Source organism: Ailuropoda melanoleuca, chromosome 11 (assembly GCF_002007445.2).
Source record: "Ailuropoda melanoleuca isolate Jingjing chromosome 11, ASM200744v2, whole genome shotgun sequence".
Taxonomy (NCBI): Eukaryota; Metazoa; Chordata; class Mammalia; order Carnivora; family Ursidae; genus Ailuropoda; species Ailuropoda melanoleuca.
The window spans coordinates 15772694-15797545 of NC_048228.1; positions in this window are offsets into that span (position 1 = coordinate 15772694).

Sequence of the window (24852 nt, forward strand, 5' to 3'; positions counted from 1 at the left end):
AAGGATCATCATCTGATTTTAGAGATGATAAAATTGAGGACTAGAGAGATTAAGGAAACTACCCAAGGTCACACATCTCGTATTTAATGGATAAGAGATTCAATGACTGGGATTTTCCTGAATCCCAGTGTACTTTGGGATAGACGCATACCTTGTGTTAAACTGTATTTTACTTTGTTTATTGCTCTTTGTAGATATCATGAACCTTATGATGGAAGTTTCAAGACTTCAGTGGGGGAGGTCACTGCAAATGTGGTGGAAATAGCAAGAGAACCAGAATTAGAAGTTGAGCCCACAGCTGTGACTGAATTGCTACAATCTGGGATAAAACAGTAACGAATGAAGAGTTGTTTCTCGTGGATGAGGAAAAAAAAAAAAAAAGAAGTGGACTCGAGATGGATTGTACTCCTGGTGAAGATGCTGTGAAGATTGTTGAAATGACACCAAAGAGTTTGGACAATGACACAAACTTAGCTGATAAAGTGGTGGCAGGCTTTAAGGGGACCGAGAGTTTTGAAAGAAGTTCTACTGTGGATAAAATGCTGTCAAATGGCATCACGTGCTACGGAGAAATCATTCATGAAAGGAAGAGTCAATCCGTAGAGTGAACTTCATTGCTGTCTAATTTTAAGAAATTGCCTCAGCCACCCCAACCTTCAGCAAGCACCACCCTGATCACTCAGCAGCCATCAGCATCGAGGTAAGACCTTCCATCAGCAAAAAGATTGCAACTCACTTTAAAAATTAAATATAATGTATGTACTATCTTCATACTTTACTTAGTGCTTGAATAACAATAACAACAAAAAAGGCAAATAATACTCTAATGACTAATCGCTTAGTTTCCCCAACTAGGGAAGTAGTTTTGTATTTAAGACATTTGAAAATATTGTTTCCATTCATTAGCATATTTATTCACTGACATTTATTACTAAACAGTTTTTTTATTCCTTTTCATTTTTATGTTTGGCTATATAGTGCTAACAGGTGGGGAAATTTCCCTGTTAAAACTGGAGACCTGATGCCCATTCCATCCCTCTCTCCTTGGTTCAACAGATACAATTTTGGGAAAACACCTCAGATCCAGGAGTGGGCCCTGATTAGTTTAGCCCAGTCATGACACCGATCTCCCTTGTCAGTGTTTGGCTCACTGGTCAGGAAAGTGTTAACTTGGCAGGACTGGGTTGCTTATACCCTGTATATTCCAAAGAAAGGCCCTCAGCTCCTGGGAAATAACCTCTGAGCCCTTGGGATATTCTGCCTGAGAAGAGGTTTGCCTGTAGCCCTGGGCCATGATGTGTGAACAGGTAAGTATATCCTAATGGTTTGATAGACCATGAGCGCCTGTGATGGTCTCGGGGTGGAGTCTCAGGAGCTGAGGTCTGTTATCCAGGCACTGCAGCTGTGACAGCAAAGCTCCGGGGAGCTCCTCGGTTTGGTAACATTTTGCATGTGTTGTAACACATTGTCACTGGGAGAATTAAGCGCTTCCTCATAGGATTCCAATGGGAAGGGATAGCTGGAAGTTTGAGCCTGGTTGTGCCGGGACTGTGCCCCATGAACCTTTTCTCTTTGCTGATTTTGATTTGCAATCTTTATCTGTAATACACTGTAATCACGACTCTAACAGTTGCTGAGTTCTGTGAGTCCTATTGAATGATCAAACCTGAGAGTGGTCTTGTGGACTGTTGACACATTCAGAAACCCAAATTAAGCTACTTTCATTGCCGTAGTTTCTCTTTAGAAATAAAATAGGCACAAAGCCTTAGTTGGCCCAATGAGAAACATGCACACACACACACACACACACACACCTACCTTAATATCACACTACTGCTGGATTTTGTGTTATTTACATATTGTTTCAGTTTTATTGTTCATTCTGTCTTTACAGCCAGAAATCATTTTAAGTGAAATATAACAAGATGTATTATGTCCATACAACATGTTGTTCCTTTTGAGTTCAGTGTTATTTCAAATGAAGAACTTATATTACCTTTAGTATCAAAGATTTTACTAAAGTTTAACAGGCTGTTTTTAAAATAACATGCTGGTAATTGGATTGCCTCTTTAATTAGAGGTAAATATTTTGTGGCTGTTACAAAGAGTATAAAAATTATATATTTTATATATATATAATATATATTTGTTTATTTAAAAAATATATTTATATATGCTATGTATAAAATCAGTCAAAATTATATATATATTATATATTGATATACTATTTTATATCATTATACATCTATCTATCTATCTATCATCTATCTATCATCTATCTATCTATCATCTATCATCTATCTAATCTATATCTTTTCCAAATGGGGAATTGTGGCATTGGGAAGGTATCTTCCAAATAATAAAAAGCTGCAGATCCTTGCTTCAGCTATAACAAATTTTGAAATAAAAATAAATATTGCTTGTTAATGAAATTAATCCTGTAATTTGCATTCCCATTGTCAACAATAGTAATGACAACAATGTATTACTTCTACAAACAATCCTTTGTAGTTTTAATGAATGAGCAAAGGAATCCAACAGGGCAAATTTAGAAGAATGTTGAAAGGAACATTTTACATGATTACAATGTATTTAATATTTTGTGTAAAAAACATGTTTTATCATTAGCAAAATTTTAACTTTCTTTGGGCTTGGAAAACTAGGATGACCCAAGTGTTCATTCCCCTGTACCAGCAAAGGAAATAATTCAACATATATATACTAAAATATTCTTTTATTTAAAAATATTTTCTCCTTTGATCATTAATATTGCATTTTTAAAGGCAACCCCAAAAGACATGTATTAAGTTGCTGGTAATTATTTGTATATTACATCATGTAAAACATAATGTATTGTGATGCTTGAAAAGTGTTATATTGAATAGTAAATTAAAATGGACAGGTTCCAAAAGAATATTTTATTAAATTTTCTTGCTAATGTATTACTTTGACATGAAGAGTTTAAAGTTAATGAAGCTTGGCCTTCAGATAATTCAGCTAAATCAAAAATGTTCCCCTCTATTGTACATTTTTTCTTTTTCTGTCCTCCCCCTTTTCCTTCACCTTTCTCTTCTTTTTGTACTTGCATTTAAATACCCTGTGTCCTAGAGCCTATTTAAGAGCCAAAGCAAAAATTAGTTATAAGATTTATATCTTCATTTCTAATAGTTCCCGAAGGCTAATTGAATATTAACAGAAGGATTCTACAGTCAGTCAACAGTTCCTACTATCATTTTGAAGTCTAAGAAGATAATGTTTCATTATTGCCTGGTAGAATAGACCCTATTAAAATATACTCCCTGTTTAGAAAGGGAAGTTTACCCTATTTTTTATTTTATTTTATTATTTTATTTTATTTTATTTTATTTTTTAAAGATTTTATTTATTTATTTGACAGAGATAGAGACAGCCAGCAAGAGAGGGAACACAAGCAGGGGGAGTGGGAGAGGAAGAAGCAGGCTCATAGAGGAGGAGCCTGATGTGGGGCTCGATCCCATAACGATGGGATCACGCCCTGAGCCGAAAGCAGACGCTTAACCGCTGTGCCACCCAGGCGCCCCTACCCTATTTTAAAAAAGATAATATTTATACATCTTTGGAAGAAACATTTAAAAAGCAAGCTAATGTGAATATAGCGTCAGAAGAACTTGATTCTACTCTGGATTTGATTAGTAAGTTGTTCATTTGGTTATCAGCATAGTTAAGTCTATAAAACAAAGACATTGAATAAAGAATAAAGAATATATGTGAGGTTTCCTACAGGTATGTGTTTGCATTTTCCTGACATTATCTAAATACAATATAACGAAAAGTATAAAAAGTCATAGGGAGTGGTGACAGACTCTCTTCTTGACAGAACTTAGTGATGGTCCTCAGAACACTCTTTTTGACTAGCAACTTGAAAGGTCATAAAATATCCCAAAGCAACTTCTGAATGTATTTTATCCCATGTTTTCATTAACTTATATACTCAAAATTTACTATATAATTTTGGGGGTTCAGATTTTTGAAATGAAGTCATCCATGTAAAGTCTACAGGCTAAATTATTGTCTTTATTTCAGTTAACCATATCACAAATTGAGAACTGTTTTATCAACAATCTTGGGCTTTTTGACGATCGGTGATATCGACGTCATAAACCCAATTCTGAATCCAGCAGATGGCATGTTGCATCATTACACCATATAGAAAATATTATAGTCCAGTGAATAATCAACTATTTCGTTTAAAGACCTCTACCAATTTAAGAAAATAAAAAATAATTCAAAATCTTGTCCATTAGTGGCTTTATAACTTTTTGGTCATTATTAACATGACTTCTATTCCCGTTCAGTTTAAGGCTTATTAGGTCAGTTGTCTTCATTTTCTGTCTTAAGATTCCAACAGGTGTTTTCCAGGAACAAAACCAATACCACAAACAGATTTCTTATCAGCTATTAAATAATTCTTCAAAGGATAGTAACTGCTATAGTCACTGTGAGACCTGGCAGATTTGGATAGCATGGTAACTGGAAAATAATCATCATATTCCATTATTTGCCCTTGATGGTAACTATGGCTCTGTTTTGAATAAAAGTCCTACACAAGAATTTCATTTTCAGGACGCCTGGGTGGCTCAGTAAGATGCTTAATGACTGAGCCACCCAGGCGCCCTAGAATTTCATTCTCTATGAAGCATTTATTGATATTGATAGGATACCCAGTAATATAAAATTAAAATCCGTGAAATACTTTCTGAAACCGTGACATAATTGTACAGATATCTGTTAAGTAAATGTCACTGCTTTGCAGTCAGTTTGCCTTGGATCTAATCAGTTGGAATAATTTAATATTTGAAGTGGTGTGAGAATGTTTGTCTTTGCTTTTTATTTTCATTCCAAATTACTTTTTCTGGTACAAATGTATTTTTTTTTTAATGTTCTTCAAGTAAGACCTAACTTTGTATGGAAAGAGAGAGAGAGAGAGACTATTAGAATTTATTCAGTTACTTATTTATATCAAAGACCTTCCCACCCAGCCCCCATCCAGAAGAACAGCATGCATTGCAGGCATTTTTATATTATAATCTTTTTAACAGAAAGCTTTTAATTTTCTTTCACTCAGAAGAACAGAGGACTTTCTGCTTTATGGGAATTTATTTAAACTGAAGATCAATCTATGTTTAAGATGTCTAGCGTATTATACTAATGTCCATAAAATAATTAAAGCTGTATACATTTTAATGGTTTGGAGTTGGGCATTACACTAGAGATTTAATAGTTTTTATTTTTAGTCTAGAAAAAAAACTACCAACAAATTTAGAAATATTTGAAACAATCCTCAGATCTACAAAATTGTGGACAATTGTTTGAAGTATATAATACTGACGGGTTTGCAAAGCAGAAGTCTTAAAACAGTATTTAAGCTGCAGCGTAATATCCATCATAAATATTTATTGATAATTTTAAAAGAGTTACATTGTACTTAGTGCTAGGTTTTAGATTATTATACAGATGTCCTTTACTTAAACTCAGTTGTAAGTCTCAAAAGATATGATTCATAAAAACCGCCCTATGATAGATTTGCAAGAACTGAAACAAAAAGATGAAGACCAAAATTTGATCAGACAAAAAATTCTTGAGGTAAAAACTTTCCCTTTACACTGTGTTGGAAATAAAGCTTCTAATAGACCTTGATTATTCTTTAATCACATCAGCAATGTAGAGACTCTATGTTTAATGCCAGGGAATGCCTTGTACTTTTCCAGGCAAAGAACAAATTGAACTCTGCATCAGGTCCCTAACAGATGGATGAGGGCTATCATACATTATGCCAAAATCAATGCCATTTGGCTCTCTCACTTCCCAGGCAATAAATATAGATTTCTTTTGCAAGCGATGTTTTGTATCTAGGATATTTATTCTTTCAGTTTAGGTAGATACTAACCCATTACATACTTATTTTACAACTTATAAAATAGGATGTTTGAAAGAACCAAAAAAACAAAAACACATGGCCTTCAGCAACAATATATTCACATTATATTATATTGCACTCAGAAATAATACAGACTTGCTTAGGTTTCATCAGGCATTCAACCTAGATTACTGCAGTAAAGACTCATAAGAAAGTATCTATGTAATGACATCTGGAAATGCTCCAGATGAAATCGTTTCTAATACACAATCCATCTGGTACTTGCCTGGAAGGAAATCTTCAAAGAGAACCAGAATATAGTTCAAATGTTCTCTCAAGTGACACCCAACGGGGTCTGCAAACTCATTTGCTCTATCTCTGCTTCAGGGAATCTTGTATTCAAATCAGTATCTATTAACCTATCTTTCTTTCTGCAGATATGTTCTATTTATGGTATTTTAGCCTATAACCTCATCTATTTGTTAAGTTTTAGTTTCTATTCTTTATCAGATTATAATAAATTATTTCTTTGTAGTAAACATGCAGAGAGAAAGTTTTGCTCTAAGAAAAAGGGAGAGTTCACCAGCATTTTTTTAAACTTTAATTTCGTAGTGTGATTGTTTGGAGATGAAACTGATAACAGAGAGCTCCTCCTACCTTGCTCTTCCTCTCTGTTTGCCACCTAACTGAATTATTCCAAGGATGGGATTTGATGGTATTGGGAAACTCTCTGTTTCCTTTTCCTATTTCCCAAAGCCATGAAATCTTTTTTTTCTTTTTAAAGATTTTATTTATTTGACAGAGATAGAGACAGCCAGCGAGAGAGGGAACACAAGCAGGGGGAGTGGGAGAGGAAGAAGCAGGCTCATAACGGGAGAGCCTGATGTGGGGCTCGATCCCATAACACCGGGATCACGCCCTGAGCCGAAGGCAGACGCTTAACCACTGTGCCACCCAGGCGCCCCCCAAAGCCATGAAATCTATCACATGATTTTTAACCCACTTACACTTAACTTCATGAAATTGTCAGTTGTCTAAAACTTGTATAATTTGGAAGCTTAAATCTAAAAATCTTATATCACAAACACTGCTCAAAAACAGAGCAAAGAATCACCCCATTTGGGTATCTGACAATCACAAATTGCACATCATAAATTTATACAAACTATTATTGGCATATTTAAGGTCATGAATATGGATAATATGTTTCCCTTAATAATAAGTTACTTATTGAGCACTCCTAAGGCAAGTATTTTTTAAACTCCTTATGTGGATTAACTCTTTAATAATATCAAAGCAATTTGAGGCTAGGACTGTTATTCTCAATCTACATATAATGAAATGGAAGCACTAGGGTTTTATAATCTGCCTAAGTCCACATCCATATAACCAAGAGACTGTGGAACTGAAATCCAATCTGAAAAGTGAGTTAAATAGTCATGGAAAACATCCCCTAGGATAAAAAAATTCCATCTCTGAAGTATTAATATTACTGTGAATTAATGAATCAAATCACTAAATATCTGAGACTGAAAGAGATTTTATAAAGCATATACTTTGCTCAAATGTTGGAATGCCCTCAATAATTGCTTTACATCTCAATGTTTTTTTTATTTCTCTAAAGTTCATATTCATATAGTACTTTTATTCAATCTATATCCATTTCCTTTTTATATATTTATATGTGGATACCGTTTTAATTTGAAGTTACTCGATCTTTACTTTCCTCGCTGAGATCTGTTCCATAGACAGAACACTGCAGTCTTTGCTTTGCAACACCTGCCTTTGAAATAATTTCTGTGATGACAGAGAGCACTTATATGCCTAAGAAGAAAATGTCAAGCTTCTCTTTCATTGTCAAAAGTGTCTGAAATTGTTGAACTTCAGTCTAGAATCTTGACTTAAAAAGTGTGTTTCCTAAGATATCCTCATCATATTTCTGGTCTTACCATAACACTGTAGTCTTGTTTCACTGTCTTTCTGCTCCATTAACTACATGGTAAGCAGCTGCCAATGACGTTGCATATGACACTCACAAGGACAAAAAGGTGGGGAGGAAGTTGTGCCATTTTCCTGCATGATAAAGAAAATAGCTGGGGAGAAATAAAATAATTATGTAGGAACTAAGATTGCCTCTAAGGATTATACTCGATGGATAGTACTAAAAAAGATAAAATAAAACTATATTAGCATTAAGAAGTTTTTCTGAGTCAATAATCTAAGTCCCACCTTGAATTAAGGAGATAATTTTTTAATCACAATTTTGTACACACACACACAAACTCCTTGTTAGAAAGAATGCAATTACTTTATATTACAAGGGATATTATACACCTGAAACTAATGAAACATTGTGTGTCAATTCTATGTCAATAAAAAAGAGTGCAATTACTTCATATTATAAGGGATAAAATATAACAAATTTCTGAATACATCAGGCAGGTATTACTGAAGGAGATACTATAAGTGACCAAGTCTAAGACTCAGAAATCTCTATCAAAAATAAAATAGATTAAATATGTCTAGCTGCTTTAAGTTTGCTCTATAACTATCTCTTTAAAGAGAATTTCTATTTGGATTTTGTCATTTTGTAATTTAGGGCAGCTTGGAATCAAGTAACCAGGGTGAGCTTTGTTTATTCCCATGGTGATAGAGATTCTGACCTCATCTATTTACTATGAGGAGAAACACATATCTCTATAGCAGTACCTAATTAAATCAGTTTGAACTTTTAATGTCAACTAGTTAAGTGGCATCTCCTAATTAGCTTACAATAAGACAATATAGAGTTAATTTTTGTAGGATAATTTTTTTCTTTGGATGTTCTTCCTAATTGCTTCCCATATTTTCAAATGACCATTTATGAGGTTTTATTACAGTCCATGTTCTTAAAAAGCTGTCTGAAAGGCAGTAGAAAACTCTGATTATAAACATTATTACTTTTAAAACTGTGTGTGGGCAGGGGAGGCTGGATTATAAGAAATGATTTTACTTAGTTTGATGCAAAGAACATTTCAGCTACTCATATTTCTACAAGTTATATCAGTGAGTTCAAATTTAAGATTGTAATATGTAGGCACACTCACAAGTGCTGGAACAAATATGGAAATTTTGACTTTTCTCTCTCTTTGCCTTCAAATCCACAGTTTAATCATTTGATAGGGGCACCTGGGTGGCACAGCAGTTAAGCGTCTGCCTTTGGCTCAGGGTGTGATCCCGGCGTTATGGGATCGAGCCCCACATCAGGCTCCTCTGCTGTGAGCCTGCTTCTTCCTCTCCCACTCCCCCTGCTGTGTTCCCTCTCTCGCTGGCTGTCTCTATCTCTGTCAAATAAATAAATAAAATCTTTTAAAAAAATAATCATTTGATAGATGGGACACTTCTTTTTAAATTTACCTATATGTGGGGTCAAACACCTTTCTAGATTTATAGCAAAGATCTAAAGATTTTATATGAATATATTCAAAATCTACCATTAATGAAATGTGGAAGCCAATAAAAAAGTAAAAAGAAAAAAGAAAGAAAGGCTTTAATAGTAAATGTATATACCTAGAATTGCTGAGAAAATAGGTAGGTTCTCCAGAAAAAACTGGAAAATATCTGCATTGGTCACACCAGGTTTATTTCTGAGTGTCATTTAATGTTAACACTGCTTTCAAACTGGAACTTATCTAGAGGATTACATAAGATATGGGGGGGGAAAAGTGTTGAATAATCTAGAACAACATTCAAACCTGAATTTATTGAGAGGAAGATGAAAGACTTAGAAATGTATTGAAGAATCTGAAACTTTAATATCAATAGGAAAAAATTTAGTGGACACATGACATTAGGGAGACAGATTTCAGTATTCAGAAAAATACTCTAATAATTAAAATTATTCAAATGGGCTAGATTGTAGGAAGAAAATGTCTTAAATTGTAATTCTTTACAGTTTCAATGTCTTTTTACATTAACCATTTCATTGCACTCTTAAAACTTTATTGAAGCAATACAAAGCAGATTTGTTTTACTATTTCACAGATGAGAAAACTGAGGACAAGAAAGTTCAGAAAGCCATTACAGACTTGCAAATGATATATTTGATGAAGGGCTAATATTTTAAATATATAAAGAACTCATACCAACTCAACTCAATACCAAACAAACAATCCAATTAAAAAATGGGTGGAGGAGCTGACTAGATGCTTTCCCAAGGAAGACACACAGTTGACCAAAAAGCACATGAAAAGATGCTCAACATCATTAATCATCAAATAAATGCAAATCAAAACTATAATGAGATATCACCTCACAGTTGTCAGAATGGCTATTCCCAAAGGGCAAGAAATAGCAAGTGTTGGTGATGATGTGGAGAAAAGGAACCCTTGTGTACTGTTAGTAAGAATGTAAATTGGTGCATCCACTATGGAAAACAGTATGGAGATTCCAGGAAAAAAAAATTTAACCTACGGTGCAATATTGGAATAGAATTCAGTGATTTGTCACTTACATACAACACCCAGGGCTCTTCACAAGTGCCCTCATTAATACCCTTCATCCATCTAGTCCATCCGGTACCCACCTTCCTCCTTCAAACCTCAGTTTGTTCTCTATCATTAAGAGTCACCTATAGCTTGTTTCCCTCTCTTCTTTTTTCTTCCCCCTTCCCATATGTTCATCTGTTTTCTTTCTTAAATTTTACATATGAGTGAGATCATAGGTATTTGTCTTTCTTTGACCGACTTATTTCACTTAGCATAATACACTGTAGATCCATCTATCTTGTTGCAAATGTCAAGATTTCATTTTTTGATGGCTGAATAATATTCTGTTCTCTCTCTATATATATATATACATATATATACACACACATACACAAATTTTGTTGGGAAAAAAAGCAAATTTTGCTAAGTTCTTATAACACCACACACTAGTGAGAATTGAACGGACTATCACTACATACAACAACATGGCTAATCTCACAAAGATAAGCTGAACAAAAGAAGGCAGACACAAAAAAAGTACACACTGTGTGATTCTCTTTATATGAAAAAACAAAATCAGGCAAAACTAGTCTGTGCTACTAGGACTCAGAAAAGCAGTTACCCTTGAGGGGATTAATGACTGGGAAAGAGCACAAGGTTGGCTTTGGGCATGCTAGTAATGTTCTGTTTCTTGATTTGGATGTTGCTTGGATGAATGTGTTCCTTTTTTACACCTATATGCCTAAAGGTGTATACTTTTCATCATGCACTTTCCTGTGTGTATATTGTACATCAGTTTGGGTCTCTTAAAGGTAGCATTCACTCAAAAATACCAAAACACAAAAAACAAAACAAGTGAACAAAGTCATTTCAGGCTCAAATCTCAAATACTGATTTTTATTACTCTAATCCATGTTTATGTTTTCTATTCACTACAACCCTGTGATCTTGAGTGGATACAATGGCTCATGCAAAATGGCATAATTTTTTTTAAAGATTTTATTTATTTGACAGAGAGAGACAGAGAGAGATGGAACACAAGCAGGGGCAGTGGGAGAGGGAGAAGCAGGCTTCCCACCGAGCAGGGAGCCTGATGCGGGGCCCAATTCCAGGACCCTGGGATCATGACCTAAGTCGAAGGCAGATGCTTAATGACTGAGCCACCCAGGTGCCCCAAAATGACATAATTTTTTAAGAGCCTCATAACTGAGCCCAAGAGGCAACAGAGTGTACTGAATGAGAACACAGACAATGGAGCTAGATGGTGTCAGTACAAATTTCAGCTCTACCAGTTACTGGCATTGTTCACGTTTGTAAAGTGGTGTTAATCAATTCACATGCCTTAAAATATTGGTTGTGAAAATTTAGCAAGTTAAAGTATGGAAATTGCTTAACAGTGTATAAGAGCTCCATATTAGTTACAATAATCATTATCATCTTGTGAGATGGGAGGTACTAGATACTTGTTAGTTTCCTTATATAGCATCCAAAATGTTACTTTGGAAAACAAATTTACCTACCGCAGTAGGAATTCTAGAAATACAGGAGTTTAGAGAGACAATAGTAAGTTTGAAAATGGTGAGCTCTTGAGTTCTCCTTTTGCTGTGAGAGTCTATGTACAGTATTGTATTGTAGGTGTCAAACAGACGTCATCTCCCACACTAGGTGTGCCCTTGATTTTTTTCTTTTCTCATACAATTAAATCCCAAAGATTTCCAAAGTAGGTCTGAAGTGGAAGAAATTGTGGGCGAAGGGCAAGGTGTGAGGGGAACTGATATGTATGCTTTGGAATGCCAGCACAGGACTTAGTAGAGGAGGGTATTTAAAATCTTATCTCGTAATTATCTGTATAACATGTGCTTCCAGAAAGCATTTCCCTGAAATGTTCAGTTTTGTTTTTAACATTATTTCCAGACTTGCGGTCTACTAAGGTAATGAAAATAAATAACTCTTATTTGCTTTATTGTTCACAGAGCTGGAACTCTCAGGTAAATAACCAAATTTACATATTTGAATTGTATACATATATTTTATTTATTTACTTGTTTGTTTGTTTGTTTGTTTGTTTTTAGAGAGGGGGTGGAGGGACAGAGGGAGAGAGAGAGAATCTTGAGCAGGCTCCAGCTTAACACAGAGCCTGAGGTGGGGCTTGATCCCACAGCCCTGATTCCATGACCTGGGCCAAAACGAAGAGGCAGATGTTCAACCAACTGAGCCCCTCAGGCACTCCTGAATTTTATACTTTAAACCAAAGTGATGAGAATGCTTCTTTTCCTACAGGTGATGGAACAAAAGGAAGGTATAAGTTAATCACAGCATAAATTGAGAAGTAATGTCAATTTGTTAGGATGCTATGAACTGTAAAAAGATAGACGCACTCTATGTGTAATACTATCTTCTTTGTTTTCAAGTACATGAACTTTGTGATAGATCCTTAGTTTTCTCTGGGCTACAAATTTATTATCTCAATATTATTAGGAAATGAATAGCCTGAATAGAATACTTTCATCCAATATAACCTAGGACCCAAAGCCCATTTCCATATTTGCACTTTGAAATGTATGTGTAGGTTTTGAAATAGGCTTAGTTATTCCATTGAACAAGGAAAGTAATGTTTTAATCAACACAGAAAAATATTCCTGTGAAATAATGACAATGGACGGATATATTGTACCCAATATGGCCTCTCTTATTAGCGAAGGGTCTAAATAATCTCATAACCACAAACTGGAAGTCCGTCAAGATGAATCAAACCAAAAAAAATTAAAAATAAAAGTGGGAAAATCTGAGAGGACAGTACAGAAACTTAAATGTGGAAAAAAAAGTAAATGAAATTGATTTAATACCACTTTTGTAGAGGAGTTAAGATTTCTCCTCTACCCTTTCAGGTTCTCCTGCAGAAATTGACATAAGGCAGTTTAAGAGAAGAAAAGCATATGTATTTCTAGTAAATTTTACAATATAGGTGAGAGCCTTCACAAGAAAAATGAAGACTCCAAAGAAGCAGTGAGAGCTGATCACTTACATACTGAGTGGGACAAAGAGTAGTGAATTGTGAAAATGTGACAAGCATGGGGGTTTGAACTAGGGAAGTCAATGGAGGAATAACTAAGAAGAAAAGGGTTAGTTTAGCAGTGTTGTTTGTCGGATCCCTCTCAGCCTTGACTCTGATCCCTTGTTCTAAGAATGCCTCCCTTCTTTTCCTCTTGTACAAGGAGGGTACCTTTCCTGTGGGAGTTTTATCTCTTGCTTTTAGGAATTAAAAAAAAGATCAGAGTGTCCCTCCTGCATTTGCTGTTTCTCAAGTGCCTGTAACTCAAAAATTCAATGTGTGAAAATGTCGTATATTGGAGTAACATGGGCTAAGCTTTTACACTTTCTATAGAAAACAATGAAAGCGCTACCCAGGATGAAACCAATCATGTTAATAATAGCTAATAATTACAAAGAGTACTTTAGTTGCAATACATTATGGGGATTAAACAATGGAAAGAATAATGGCAGAATGATAAAATGATGTATTTTTTTCAAATTGAGAATACATTTTCATAACTTTATTATACATATTATTTAGTTTACACTCAGATTGCAATATGGTCACTAGCACTAACAATGAAGATAAAATTAAGCTTCCTGTAGTTTTTTTTTTTTTAAGATTTTATTTATTTATTTGAGAGTGAGGGAGAGAGAGAACAAGCAGGCAGAGGGGCAGAGGGAGGAGAAGCAGACTCCCCACTGATCAGGGAGTCCCATTTGGGGCTTAATCCCAGGACCCTGAGATCATGATCTGAGCCGAAAGCAGACGCATAACCAACTGAGCCACCCAGGCACCCTCAATTAGGCTTGCTTTATGTGAGAATTAAAACGTGTTAATTTTATGTTTTTTTTTTCCATTTTGCCACTTGCAATATATGACAAAATTCATCAAAGATGATTAAATGTACAGTGATGAACAACTTCTGGAAGAAAAATTATTTTAAAAATGTTGACATGGCAAAACATTCTAATATTTGGCATTTGGATGGCTGTTTAGTTTTTCACTGTTCATTCGAAATGTGTATAAAACATTGGTAAGACAAAAACATTGGTAAGAAATTTATCGTTATAAAAATTAGAGTTTACCTATATGGCAGTGTTTTGTTTTTCTGGTGATTAGGCAAATTTGAATCAAATCTTTAAAATAGCAACTTGTGGATATGAATTAGTTAGCTTTGGCTGTTTTTTAAAAAACGTCTGTTTTACTTCTATTTCCCGTGCCAGAGGAAATGCTTGGAAATAGAAATAATAGAAGTGAGACGGCTTTTCTTGCTATAAATGAAGCTTCAGGTTTTAGACCCTGTCTATATGAAGGCGCTTCCATCATGCACAGGACAACTGAATAAGCTATAGTGAGAACCCACCTCTAGTTAGAGCCAATGCTAATCCGTCAGATTCTGCTGCTGTTTTTCAGAATGCAATTCATGCTCTTGACCTCATATGGGGAAACAAACCCAGTATTAAGAAGGAGATTTTGAAAGACATGAACAGCTATACTGTCTATAGCACTTTGGCTGAGGAGAAGTTGAATCTTTGAGATCGATTGTAGATGAGAGGACAGAGAACTAACCCATGGTAAGTGGAAACAAAGAAATTAGCCACGATGGACCAAGAATGAAGAAACTGTTCGAAAGCACTCATCTGATCCACAATGGTTTCCTCTAAGGAGGCAGTTATGATCCTTATTAAAATACATGGCTTATTTTCTTTTCTATATAAATACTTTTTCAGAAATCCTATTTAAAATTAGTTAATATAGATATTCTCACAGATGTTAAATTGATAATCTGCTGTGATTTTTTTATCATGTCCCTGTTCCCTGTTGGTTGACCCTTATTTGTTATTATTTTATTTGTAGTATATTACTATTACAATTAGTAGTATTTTATTAGTATTATTACTAAAGAATTAGCTAAAGGATTAGCATCCAAGAACTATCACTGAGTTTTTCTCCCAAATGACTCTAAGATGACTTTTCTGTTCTTAGAAACGTCTAAGAAAGGGATTCTACAATCTTATCTGATAAATACATATCCATAAAGTTTTTTTGCATTCATGAACTACTTCCTCATATCAAATCTGAATTGCTCCTCTTCCAAATTATACCCATTTCCTGTGGATCACTGAAGATAGATGTAACAGATGGTTGACATTTTCTATGTTCTGACATTAAGCATAAAACTTGTTAGAGAGCCATGTAATTGTGACAAATGGAGCAGAATCATGAAAGAAAAAAAAGAGTAAGTTCATTGATATTCTTTGGGTTAATACCATATGACTTCAAAAAGATTCAAAAGAATTTTCTGAAATGATATCCCAAACTTCAGTAAACTATTACAACTCTTATTGTCATAAAATTATGATCAATGTATTCAATAGAGAGTGAGTGGGTAATAGAGTTCATGGCACTATCCAGCTTTCGTTTATTTTTAAGGACTAGTATTTTAGTTTATTTCTCTTTCCATTCATTGACTTTGTAATCTTCTCCCCATACAAAACATAACTCAAGAGGAAATCACTTAGATTGTTATTTACACTTGTTATGAATTTTTAATTGCAGGCCTTACAAATAAGTAAATATGGTAACTAGAATTAATTGAAACCATTTTGAGTTTATTCAATAAATATGTATAGAATTTGCCAAATTTCTGTGCATAAATATAAATTGTGTAAGTATTCCTCACTGAATCTTTCATCAAATGTTGTGGAGTAGATAGCATTATTGTCGCATTTTATCATTCAAGAAAATTAAAAGAGAAGACTGAAGAAGCTATGTCCTAACGATTTAACATATTTCCAGCTATGAAAAGGAATGAAAAATTCTCTACACCCATCTATAGATTTTTTAAATATATCTTATAGTTTTGGATTGAAAATTTATGGATGATTTAAATATACAAAAATAAAATTAAGAAGGAAAATATAGTCCCCCAAGGTTGAAAAAGTATGAATAAATAAGTATAGTGAAAAAAAAACATCAAAAATAATATTTCCAGTGATTTTATTTTATTTTATTTATTTTTTTGAAAGATTTTGTTTATTTGACAGAGATAGAGACAGCCAGCGAGAGAGGGAACACAAGCAGGGGGAGTGGGAGAGGAAGAAGCAGGCTCATAGCGGAGGAGCCTGATGTGGGGCTCGATCCCATAACGCCGGGATCACACCCTGAGCCGAAGGCAGACGGTTAACCGCTGTGCCACCCAGGCGCCCCTTATTTCAAGTGATTTTAAACACTGAATGCTAATTGTACATTTTTTGGAAGACTATAGTCTGAGGACAAATAGATCTGCAATAAACACTTAAAACTGTGTTTAATAGTTTAATTAGCTAAGTAATACTGGTATCATTTTGGAACGCTGAGCATATTTCAGAAAATAATGAAAATATTTAATCTTTAGCAACCAAAGTACGCAGTGTGACAAAATTGATACAATCAAACATTTACAATTCTAAAACATTTCATATAAATTGGGAATATTCATTTCTAAAAAAATAAATACTTTTTTTTTTTTTTTGCTTTGTCAGCTGAGTTAGTCTAGATATCATTCCAACCCTGTAGCAGTAGAAACAACTAATGTTTGAATTCTATTACAGGTCTGAAAAGGAAAAATATGGAAGAAGACCTTGGGACTTCTCTTTGCCAGAAAGTAATGAAGATATCAGAAATTAATGAACATTAGTGGACTTATGCCAAAAGAAGCAAGACAGTTCCAAAAGTGAGTCAATTAAGTATAAAAAGAAATTGTGAATATAATGAATAGAACTACATTGAATATTTAAAAATCTGTGAGTCTAAAATAGTAGTCATATATAAAAAGAGGAAGCCACAACAACAGCTACAGGCCATTTAAGCCATTTAACTAAAGCATGAATATTTTATTCTGAAAATAACCTATTTAAGGGGAAAAACTAGGCTACGTCTAATTCAATCCTATACTTTCTGTGTAAATTGAATTTTAGCTTTGATGATAATAGCTTCTCCATTATAAAAGTGTTCCATTAAATAAAGGTAGAAAAATGATGGAAATGGAAAAAGATCTAAGCATTGTGCAGGTTTTTTAAAAAAAAAAAATTGGCTCAAGGATTCTCAATGGATGAAATAATTAGATGGCTGGTTAATTGGTATTCCACAGTGGCCATATCAAGGGTCACAAGATGAACCTCTTTTTTCAACTAAGTATGGTTATAAAAACCTAACGTTAACTTTCAGAGGAATATGCTGAATAACTTATTAAATTTGCTTATCCTTGAATTTTTACTTTTATAACTTAATCATTTAACTCTAATATTGTTGAGCAATTAAATATAAGTTATTATCTCTGAATTAATAGATGTCATAGAGTCAAAGTTCAAAGTAGAATTAAACACCAAGGCCTTAATTGAAGTGAGTTCCAGGAGAGAGCATAGGAATATCTATTTCATTACTCAGAGGCAGTATATTTGTTCGTGCATACTAGCAATCTTTAGATATGTTACCCCACATTGATTTTTAATCTCTTTCTTTGTCTTAATGTATTTTTGGCACAATTCTTTAAATAAGATTTTTATCTTTTCAAACGTCCTTTATTTCTCTTTAACATTTAAAATAAGATCATCCTTAGATGATAAATGAAACACAAAAAACATTGTATTATTTTCAGAAATTGCTCCTCCCCCCGCCATTTGCCACACAGATGTCACAGAAATTTGAGAACAGGAGGGCCACATGCCAGCACTGTCAACTATTTCCTACGTTTATTCTCTAAAGCTAAGTCAAATTTACTCTGACTTTATGAGACAGCTACAGAAAAGATATTTAAGAACCACTTTTATTTTAGACGAATTCATAAATTTTTCATTTATGAAAGTTGTCATGCATTTGTATGCAAATAGTGTCTTCCTTTGATGTCTCACTTTCTGAGGGCAAAAAGTGTATGTTTTGCTATAGGCATTTCATTTTCATATGGAACCAGATAATAATATACTATATTACTGTTAAAGAATTCTTCTAGTTGGAGCAAGATTAAGTTAACCACCTTGTAAGCTTTCTCCCTCATACGCTACTGTGGTGTGTAAAAGCGTATTAAAAAGAATTCTTACCAAGAAAGTTAATTTGAAATATGTATAGGAGTTTTTGTTTTTAGAGGCATAAAAGTTAAAATCTGGAAAACATCTATTAATAGAGAAGATATTTAATGTGGAATATTTATGTTTCTGGATGTTATGCTAAGTGGTAAAGTTTATTTCACACATTAAGGAAAGGAATAGATTTGGAACAACTTACATGATACATATATATAAAAATACACACAGATGCATATACATTCATTACTGTTTATGGTAGACAAATTAAGATAAATCTAATTTGAATTTCCTCATATAAATTTATTGGCATGGCTCACAATTTATATTTATCTAAACACACCCACAAACATTTATGTGTACATATATATTCATATATATATACACATACATATATATGAGATAAAAATAAAATCAAGAGGAAGTTAATGAAATTAACATGGAAAAATATATTCCTGTAGGCAGTGAAGATAATACATTACTTTAATCTGATGTCATCACAAATATTTATGGAGATATCAAAGAAGAAAATGTATTTCGGGAAAATTAAACAGAACACAAAGACAGTGGGATAATCTATTTTGAAAAGAGCAATTTTTCAAAGTTCTTATTTAATATTTATACTGATATGGAGAAAAAATTGAGGCAAAGTGGTGAAAGATGTGTGTGTGTATCTATATATCTATATGGCAGCCATTAGAATTAGAGAGCATGCCTTTCTCTTCCATAACCGGCCTTTCTAATTTGAGATTCTCCTTACAAGGCTTTGAAATAGGTATCGGCCTTTATGCAACCAATAATGACATGGGTGCGTTTTTACACTAGGATGCTGGAAATACACACAACTCATTCAGAATAGCAAAAGCTCATTATTGAGAAGTGGGAAAATGAGGGAAATCATCAGACACCAGAAATGACTAACATTGTATTCAAAAGGAAGTAATAAGTGCTGAAGTCAGAATTAAACTTGCGGCCATCAGTGCGTTGTCCTGGGCTGGATTTGGTATCCACTGGACAACGCGTGTGCTTACTCATGTTGATGATAAGGGACAAAAATACCTGTGGTTCATGTACAGCCTGTTTCCATGCAAGTGGAAAGTGAAATTACAGATGCTTAGAATAAACCTAGGACCAAAGTAGGTGTGCACCATCAGTGGGTGAATAAGAAACCACCCCCGCTCAAACATAGAGTAGGCTGATTTCTTGCCTGAAGTTCAGTTCTGCCCTGAGCAGGAATAAACGAATGTATCAGTTGAGAATCTACCACAGTTTTGCCACGAGTTTGGAACTGATTCACATTATCTCAGCATAAATGTATATCCTCAGAAACCTAGAAAAAATGAGCTCAAAACAACAGTTCCTGGATGAATGTGCTCTAAACCTAGGCTTCCAGGAATTTCCAAATATCATTTAGTCACAAGAAAAAACATAGTGGAACATAATTTACTATGAAAAAACAACAGTAGTTAAAAAATCAGACATAAATTATGGCAATATAAGAATTATAGCATACATTGCATATAATATTCATACTGTATTTGTTAAAAATTATAAGAATATAATATTTATAACTAAAGAGCAGGAGGTTATCAAAATTAACCAGGTAGTTTTGTAAAGTACTAAAAAGATCTCCTAAAATTAAATATATATATATCCATGTTAAAAATTATAGATGATATTTATATCATATTATATTCAGCCAAAGAAGGAGCTCATTTACATAAATTTAACTTTATGTAAATTACCTACAACATAGCTCAGAGAGCCAAAGAAATGAAGACTGTAAAAGAAAGATTGAGACTTTAAAGGGGTCTAATGTGTTTTGAATCAGGGTTCCAAAGAGTATAATGAGATATGTAAAAGCAGAGAAAGCTTAGAATTATCTACAAGAGTAACAGACATCAATTCATAAATTAAAAATTCTCCACAAATTTGTATCCTAGAATGGTAAACACAATGAAATTATACTTCCAAAATAAGTATAAATATAACATCTTGAAACAAACATAGCCTGGGTTGATCAGCAATCTTGAATAATTTCCACAAAATACAATTTGAGGAAAAGATAAAATAAATATTAGATCAGAGATGATTCTTAAAAACTGACTGAAAATTCATGCTGAGTGAAGAAAAATTCTTATGAAAAAACTTATGCTATATTTTTTCATTTATATGAAGTTCTAGAAGAGTCTAAATTAACCTATGATGTAAAAAGTACAGTTTTAGCCCCTGAGGGATGGGAACAGGGATCGACTGACAGGAGTTTGAAGGGATTTGTGGGATGATGCTCTGTCTCTTCCTACGTGTTTGGATTACACATGTGTATGTACTTATCAAAATAATTGAATGATACAGTTAATTTGTGCATTTCATTGTATATAAATTAAACCTCAACCAAAGTATAAACACATAGTAAAATCTAATTGATGATGTGTATGCTACATAGCATTTAGGGTTGAAATGTAATGATATCTGCAATTTACTTTTAGGGCTATCAAAATAAGATGCATTGATGGATGGATAAAATAATGAACATATGGCTATTTATGTATTAAATCAAATATAATGATTACTATATAGGTATTCACTCTGTATCTTTGACGTTTTCAACATATCTTGGGTGGGAAAATCAAATAATCTACCTTAAGAATCAAATTTGTCAGTGTTAGTTACTGCAGTGAAGAGTTTTTCTCAAATATCAAAAGTATGTGGAATGTTGTAAATGTTTGCTAAGTTTTAAGGCTGTGTAATTGATGTTTTAAAAATTACATCAATATTAACATAAGCAGAAAAAGAAAACACTTTTTTTTTCGAATGGAGTAAAGTTAATTTAAAGATATTAACTTTACATAAATTTTACTCAAATGAAATTTCTTTCTCTTTCCTTCTCCTTCCTCCCTCCCTCCCTCCCTTCCTGCCTTCCTTCCTTCCTTCCTTCCTTCCTTCCTTCCTTCCTTCCCTCTGTCTGTCCTTCCTTCCTTTCTTTTCTTTTTGTTTCATTTCATTTCCTTTCTTTTTAAGAGAGGGAGAGGGGGAAGGTAGGGTAGAGGGAGAGAGAAGGAGAGATAATATTTTTGTAAGATTTTTTATTTATTTATTTGAGAGAGAGAGAATCTTAAGCAGACTTCATGCTGAATATGAATCCTGACTTGGGGTTCCATCTCACGACCCTGTAATCATGACCTGAGCCAAAATCAAGAGTGCAACACTTAACCTACTGAGCCATCCAGGCACCCCTCAAGTGAAATTTCTGAAATACTTCTGACTTACTAGGAATTTAATCCCTAATTAATAGCCTTCCCCATTCCAATGATTATCATTTCATATATAAAAATAAATTGACAACTAAGAAATTAAAGAGAACATTAAAAAGTATTTTTAAGTGAGATTACCAACATGAAAAGCTTAATGTGAGTTGCATATATAACATGATGAGTCAGGCCTACTATTTTTAATATATTACTATATACCCTCCACCATTCAACTCTGAGTAGAATTGTACTTACTTATTTAGTAGTATTCATTGAGCACCTATTTTAGGCACTATGATTCTATTTTAATACTACTCCCTTAAGAATTATCTTGAGGTATAGAAAAGTGTAAGAAGATAAAATCAGAAATCTATCACACCCATGCATACACACATACAAAATCAGACTTTATTTCCAAGAGAATAAATACAAATGACAAAAGTAAAATGTGAAAACAGCAGTAGTGAGTTTCAGGTAACAGAAAGAATTTTGACTGCCAAATAGGGCTTGAAAATATTTGAAGGATTAAAGCTTCATTAAGTCTTGTTTTGTGTCTGAATTGGGAAAAGTACACATTATTAAACCGTTGAAGATGGCAACAAGGTATCAGAGTACGTAAGAAGAGAAAATAAGAGGATCCCTGATTCTGGGTATAATGCAGCCTACCCTGTTTAAAAAATTGGAAAAAACTAGCATCAGAGATGCTAAAATAGAAAGATTTTCCTTTAAAAATACTTTAATAACTTGAAATAGGATTAACGGGGAGACACGATTAATAATATAAACATCATAAAATAATAAATAATGAATAATGCAAATAAATAAAAAAATAATATTTAGCGTAATTTTATATGACACAATAAAAGATATCTAAACTGATTAAAAGACACCATTGGCTCACTATTCTGAAAATATTTTCATTAGTTTGTCAAAATTTTCACTTTTCACAATTTCATGTGCAGTCAATGTAATTGAAAGTGACACCACTTGCTCTTGGCAAATGCAAAATTGCAAATGATTTTTGGTACTTTTTCATTCTGAGTAGGATCTTTCTGCTTAGCAACTGTTACTGGAATTGTTAAGAGTATTTTAAAGGCTGTGACAACACTGGGGGTAGAGTCTGATACTTTTTAAAATATATATTGTAGTGCGTCTAGAGCATGATTCTAGTAAGATAATTTCTCCAAAAGATAGAATTCTTTGTACAAATCCAGTTTCATGTAAGTGTGAATTTAATTTTTTTTTAAAGATTTTATTTATTTATTCGACAGAGATAGAGACAGCCAGCAAGAGAGGGAACACAAGCAGGGGGAGTGGGAGAGGAAGAAGCAGGCTCATAGAGGAGGAGCCTGATGTGGGGCTCGATCCCATAACGATGGGATCACGCCCTGAGCCGAAGGCAGAGGCTTAACCGCTGTGCCACCCAGGCGCCCCAAGTGTGAATTTAATTTTAAATATAAATTGATTAGATGACATTTTTATATTTATTTTGATATTTCCTGTAACTTGCAGAAATCATACAAGAAACCAAGAGTGACTTTATGATTGGCATTTAATTCATAATGCATCTTCATTCATTCTATCTCTGTATCTTCAATTATATAAATTTCTAGACATTTTTTTCATCATTTGTTATTGATTAATTTAAAGCTTCATATAAGATTAGTATTATCTTCTGTCAAAGATGATTATTTTAAATTTTGTAGCCTGTGGATATTTCTTTTGCAATATTATAGCAGTTTTTAAAACCAGAAGTTCTAAACTCTTTAAGGAATTCTAATAACTCTGTAATGTGCTGCTTTTTTTTTCTCTTTTTTTTTTGCAATGTCCATGTGTACACTTTTTATTTTGTAGTAATTTGCTGACAAATTTGTTGCCTGGTGTAGCACTGGTATGTCCTATGTAAGTGCTGAGGCCAAAGTGTAAATATTTGTTCAGATTATTTAGGGACAGGCTCCAGAAAGGGATAAGCAAGCTAGTCTTCTACTGTGAGTCACTGTTCCCATACGGAGACCCCCTTCTCTCCAGGGTCCATGCCCAGTGCCGCCAACCTTTGGGTTCTGCTGCCTCCATGTCCCCATCAGGCCGGAAGCAGGCCATGGCGCAGGCCACCTGTTCAGAGCCACCACAGCAAATTGGAACCACCCTATGCTGACTGTCCATGCCAGGTGGCCAGGTGAACTGCTGGTATACATGATGCTTTCTGTCCACTGCATCTGCAGTCCTGAGTCTGAGTGAACATTGCTAGTAGATAGATCTTCTGTGTTCAATGAATGCTTATTCCTACCATCAACTTTACCTACAAAATGACAGTTTAAAGGTAAAATTATTAAGAATTTCAAGGCAGCCACTACAGAGCTTTAAACCAAGCACGGGTGTCTCTCTGAGAATCAGACTTGGTGCAATTGCAGATGGATCCAAGCCCTGAATGGGCTCGTGTTCCTGTGGCCCACGAGTTGGTGGGTTCCTGTGGTTCCCTTTTGTATGCACCCTCTTACAGAGTTCCAGCTCTCTCCTGGCTCTGTTAACACTTGTTCCTTGCTTAGTTGTCAAAACTTTCTGCTCTTCCACATTTCTAGGTTTTCATAATCTGTTACTTCTGCAAATAATTGAATTAATTTTGAATGTGCCCTTTCTACTTTGCTAATGCAAATGTGCAATAATAAAACCCCTTTTTGGTGGGCCATCTCAAAGCTAACACTGTAGCATGCTCTTTGGAAAAATTTGGTCGAAATAATGGGTTGTCTTTTGTTCTATAACCTTTCTCCTTGCTTCAGGTTGTTTAAGGATTTAACTCTGGGCTAACTCTCTCTAGAATCTTAATTCACAGCATTGTTGGAGAACAAGAGAAATGAGGGTCTTGTTGAGGACTGTTTTCTGGAACAAGCTGCTATACTGCATTGTTAAGGTTGTTACAAATAATGGGTAATTGATGATATGTAGCTATATCAGAAAATGGAAGCTATTTGGGTGTCTCTGAGCAAGCTTTATGACTAACTGTATTTCAAGTGAAAACAACTTTTAAGCTTCCAGGAAGATGGGATAAATGCATTTATTTCCATTCTTCCCACTAAATAAAACTAAATAGACCCACAAATATAGAGAATAAATTGATGATTGCCTGAGGATGGGTGAAATAAAG